Source organism: Mustela erminea, chromosome 4, assembly GCF_009829155.1.
Source record: "Mustela erminea isolate mMusErm1 chromosome 4, mMusErm1.Pri, whole genome shotgun sequence".
NCBI lineage: Eukaryota > Metazoa > Chordata > Mammalia > Carnivora > Mustelidae > Mustela > Mustela erminea.
This window is the reverse complement of record NC_045617.1, coordinates 75,398,735-75,404,360: the sequence shown is the minus strand read 5'-3', so window position 1 is coordinate 75,404,360 and position 5,626 is coordinate 75,398,735. Positions and strand designations below refer to the sequence as shown.

The 5,626-nt window shown below is 39.4% G+C and overlaps 1 non-coding gene across 1 annotated transcript; it reads right to left on the bottom strand.

The window, feature by feature from the left end:
- Positions 1-869: 869 nt before the first annotated feature.
- LOC116589566 lies at positions 870-976 on the bottom strand. Its single transcript, XR_004285339.1, has one exon. It is a non-coding gene; the product is annotated as a U6 spliceosomal RNA (small nuclear RNA).
- Between the last annotated feature and the right edge of the window lie 4,650 nt (positions 977-5,626).

Here is a 5,626-nt window from a genome sequence, read left to right as displayed (position 1 = left end):
TGGCATGCAGAATACATTATGTCCAAGAACTTTTGCTTAAAGTCAAGCATGCTATTTAAGAAAAACTGTATGAACATCAAATAATACATAAAGGTATATATTTTAAACCACTTAAAACTCCCTACAAAGGACAAAGAATCTAAAATGCATTTTCAAATATTTTACATGAATGATTTGAGAGACATATGCAGTGATTCATGTAACTATTTAGAGTCAACATCTGTGTTTTTTGTGTGTCATATAGAGACTTGTGCTTTATTAACACCAACAGAACACAATAGAGGCATAAAGATAAGAACTCTGGTCACATACAGCCTAAAAGATCACAGTGAGTGTTTATAAAGTCCCAATCTTCCCGGTACCCTCTAAGCTGCAAAGTTCTGGGACCTCAGGTCAGGGGAGAGTGGCCCAAAGGAAAGGGCCTGAGGGTAGTCGACATTGGGTGTGGAGTGAACAGGGGAAGGATATGACATAGTCACTGTACCACTCTGGACTCTGGCTCCTCACTAGTAACAGGAGCACCAGAAGACCTCTAAGATCACTATAATACCAAGCAAGATTTCTTCATCTGAGTAACATTTGGAGATTTGTTTTACTCAGCAGAAAAGCCAGAATTTTTAAGAATGGTCCAGACTGAGAAGTAGATTACAAAACTTTTCCATTACTCTTTATTATTTTTCATCTATTTTTTTAATGGAGAATTTTTTTCTTTATTGAGAAACTTAAGACTTGAATATATCAAATAAAACCAATTTCTGGGGGCAGGGGGGAATCAAAATCCACAATAGAAAAAAGAAGTTAACATTGTCTGCACTACAGCAGAACCCAGAGAATGTATTCTTTTAATCGAAAGATTCCAGGCACTTCATAAAAATACGGAATGCTTCACAAGTTTGGGTATCATCCTTGCAGGGGGACGATGCTAGTCTTCTCTGTATCATTCTGGTTTGGGTATATGTGCTGCTGAGGTGAGCACCCAGGACCCTTCTTTAAACGTGAATTCATAGATGCTGAGAAACCACATGGACATAGAAAACCCAGGTTTTATTTTCAGAGCACCTACCTGCCCTGTGCTTCCGCTAAAGCAGGCAGGATGGATGCTCAGGGTCAGGTTCTTTGCCACTGGTGGCAGAAAAAGTGATCGAACGCTGCTAAAAAGGAAATGCTCAGGGACACACAGAGTCCCCGCACTTGATGGTTCCTCGGTCGCGGGCTCACCGAGCGGCCACACCGGCTACTGGTGAGAGGTGGCGCTCTTCACCAGCAGATCACCCAGGTAAGCCGTGGGCCGGGCAGGAGGCCTGACACTTCATTACATCCCTCTAATGGGCTGCAGATGTGCCGTATAAACAAACGTGGAATGCATGGATATCCTACAAGTGATTGTCAAGGCATCACATTCCCTTGGATGGCAAACTTCCTTCGGCATTAAAAGAAGAAAAAGGGAAGAAGAAGGAAGAGGAGAAGAAGAGGAGAAGAAGGAGAAAAAAAAAAAAAAAAAGAAGAAGAGGAGGAAGAAGGGCAAGAGTAGGGGAAGAGAGAGAAATCTACAAAAACTTCCAGTGTTTGCAGAAATGTTTGTATTCCCTTGGGGGCCAGCCTTAAGCTAACTGGAAAAATTGGGGTTCTGGATTAGTGTGACAAAGAGGCGAGGCTGGCTTAGCTTTTGATTCCGCAGGTAGAAGCGATTGGGTTTTTTAGGATCGGATAGCCACAGCGTTGGGCTTCTAGGTATTAGCAATCGTGGAGTGCTTTAGAGAAGAAGACCAAAGTCTTGGAGACTTTCAAAGGTCAAAGTGATATTCTTAGTTTAAAAAAAAAATGTAGTACTGTAAATAGTACTGTAAGTAGAAATTAAAACCTTAGAATTTAATAAACTGTGGCTCAAATTTAACACAGAACTCCCGGAAAACAAGGCACATGGCTCTGGTTTCCTGGTTTGAACTGATGGTATGACAGGGTGCATCCTTTTATAACTTTCAGGTAATGAACTAAGGGTTGGAATTTTTCTTTGGCCTTGCAGCCAAGCTGGCTCCTACTCTGTTAGTTCCCAGGCCTGGTGAACTATTTAGCCTGTGCACAAGTATCTTCAGGTCATGCTTGAATTCCTCCAAAGATGGAGAACTCACTGTCTCTCATGATGGTCCACCTTGGACAGTGCTTCTTATTAGGTCATTCTATTTATACTAAAATGAAATTTGCTTAGCAGAAGTTATTTTTTTAATTGATAAAACAAAACAATACTTTAGAGAACATTTGGAGCATTTGCCACTTGTTAGGCCTTAGGAATAAAATGATGAGAAGAGGGGCACCTGGGTGGCTCAGTGGGTTAAGCCTCTGCCTTTGACTTAGGTCATGATCTCAGGGTCCTGGGATCGAGCCCTGCATCGGGCTCTCTGCTCAGCAGAAAGCCTGCTTCCCTCTCTCTCTGCCTACTTGTAATCTCTCTCTCTGTCAAAAAATTAATAAAATCTTTTAAAAAAAGGTGAGAAGAATACATATAGTTTAGCTGATCTTGTGGGATATCTAGTCCAGTTTGATCGATCTCAATTTTCTCTATCCTAATATTCCCAAGAAATAGGTCATAGTCCTTTGGACAGCAGTGGCACTGTACAGAATCAACACCTGCTGAATTTGGTGTGTAGATGCTTTCCTAGCAAGTGAGTCTCCCTCCAGGCTGGTAATCCTCAACATCTCAGCAGAGAAAGGGACCATAACCCGAAGAGGTCCCTAAGTGACTCTACTTACCACCACACCCCCATTTAAGAATCACTGCTCTGATGGTTCTATATTCCTATAGAGGTCCAGTCCTACATCAACACGATGTCAGATCAAATATCTAAAGAAAACTGTCATATATCTTTCTTCCCACCATTATCATTTCTTCTGGCTAAATGCATCACAGAATTCAAACTATGATTCCTGTATTCTTGAAGAAAAGACTGGCTCAAAGAAAGCCATCGAGAGCAGCTGTAAAGGCATCCACATCTGTGCAAACTGGAACTGAATCCATCAGGCCAAACCTACAGCTGAGGAGGAATAGAGGTGATGAGCAGGGAGAGACCTGAGCTTTGTGGAGCTCCTTATAGATGTGGTCTTTCCAAGAGAACATAGTCTGCAGTGACCAGCCAAAAGTGTGGGGGACATGGAGAAGAGGAGAGGTAAGTGTACCTAACTCCCCTACCTTCTTGTCTTCCTTCATCCTAAGATTGTTCCTTGATGGGGGTTAGAAACCAGGTGGAAGAAAGCATACTCTGTACCGTGGCAAAGTTCAGATTTAGAGACAGAGAGATAGAGAGAAGCAGGGAAAGACAGAGAGAGAGGAGGGAAGAGGAAGAAGAGGAAGGAAATACAAGCTAAGATAAAAATCGTTCCAGCTTATGTAGCTGGAATGCTTATAATGTAAAGAGACAGCTGCATTAAGGGTTAGACCCCACTGCCTGATTAACATCATTTGATCTTCTGCTATTGAAAAGACCCTGTGTATTTTCAAAGGCAGTGGGCGTCTTAAATAAAACCAGGAGTCTGGGTTAGCAGGAAGCTGTTAAAAAATAGCTTACTTTTCCTTTAGTAATCTCTTTGTCCTACTGGCTTCACAATCTTCAATTTTCTTCTTCGTTTTATTAGGGTGTTGCCCCTAAATCTGAACATTGGGGTCCTGGGAAGTTTGATATGACAAAAATAAACATGAAAAAACCATGATGACCTAAATTGGTCAGATCAGATTTTTTCCCATGAATATCATCCTGGGGAGCTTCTTTTTTGGTTTTGCTTTGAGTTTATTTTTTTTATCCTTTACTCTCCATGGCCAGCAATCACCACTCAGTCTCAGTGAGAGAGATAAGTGCACCATTCATCACACAATGCCATTTTCATGTTTTACCTTCTATTTTGTTCATCTGCTTTTCTTTTTGTGAGTTTCAAGTGAGGTTGGTACTCTTACTGATGTAGAGATCGATCGTCAGAAAGTCAGAATTTTCCACTAGCCAACTTGCAGCACAGTATCGGTGGGAGGAATCAGAGCATCTCCACACCCATGCTGTCATCCCAGGGTGGCCAGGCAAAGAGGTGGGAGGGCCTCTGGTCATTTGAGAGGACCAAGCAGTCGTCATAACTAGTTCAGACTATGTGGCCCATTCAGCTCTTGGCATTGCTGCCAAGCCAGCCAACAAAGGAGCATTGTAATCCTGACAGTTTCCCAGCATTGACTGGACAGGCGCAGACCACCAACCAGCTCCCTTCGCTTCTACTGTTCCCAAGTGAGACCATGAATGGAAAAAAGTCAGTGGCAAAAATCCCACATCCTGCTGAAGTTGGTGTGTAGATGCTTTTCTAGCAAGTGAGACTCCCTCCAGGCTGGTAATCTTCATACCTGTTTCCTTTTTCTGTTTTGTTTGTTTGTTTTTAAATATAGTTCGCTTGAATGGTAATGCATAGTCCTCACTGATGCCTACCAAAAAAAATTAGGTTTTGAGTTTTGAAAAATAAAGTATATGGAGTGCAGTAATATGGAGAATGGGAAGTGTGATAAAAATAAAATATCATAAATGTAAAAAAGGTAAACTGAGATAAGCTTCTAAGTTAAGAAGCTAGTGGTAGGAGCCACTATGATTCTTAAGAAATTAAATTCAGGAGTATCAGAATATGGTTTTCAGGTAGAAATGGAATCATTTTAACTCATTTTAACATTCTGAATATGCATCCCAAAGCTGCCCTTTCTGTACACCAAGCCAAGGACATCTCCAACTCTGATTTTAAAAATTGCAGTAAGTAAAGTAAAATATTTAAGAACAGTGTAAATTCAGAGATACTACTTATCGTGTACTTGTTACTGAAAGTCAGGAAGTTTTTTAACAATCAGATGAAATGATTTTTTAATACATTTCAACAGTAAATGTAGCATAATTTTATTTATTTAAATTGTCTTTTTTAAATAAGTGCAGATTACAGTGATGGGATGCCATGTTTACTTACCAGTTATCAAATATTCAAATGACAGTGCTTCATGCTGGTAGCATAGGTGAAATGAAAATATAGTGTTTAAACTGGATCCACAGTTTTAGAAAGCAATTTAGGAAAAACTTAGTACTACTCTGTCCCTTTGATTCAGTTATCCTACTTCTTAAAATAGATTTATGTGTTAACAAATATATATATATTTATGTGTTTATGTATTAAATAGACATATGATAATATTATACTAAAGGCAAAGTAAGAAAATAAATATAGTATTATTCATCAGAGCAAAAACAAAGAACAGGTAAAAACAAAGTCCCCAAACAAAATGAGAACAATAGAGTTGCTTCATAAGTAAATTATTAGCTCTAAGTAAAGGTACAGGAGAAGATACTATATCGCTATTAAAATTGATGTTTCCAAAGATTCTTAATAATATGGGAGAATGCGTGTATGAATATTAGGTGAAAAGAGAAGCTGTAATTGAGTAATTGGTCACGATCTAAGCATACAAAAGCACAATAACACACTAATGGTCATTTGTCTTGTTTGGCAAGATTATGGTTGGTGTTTCCCTGTACATTTCCATATTTTCAAAATTATTACCAAAGAACATATGCCATATTTCATAATCATTAAAAAATTGTATTTAAAAAAAAACCTTTCTTCT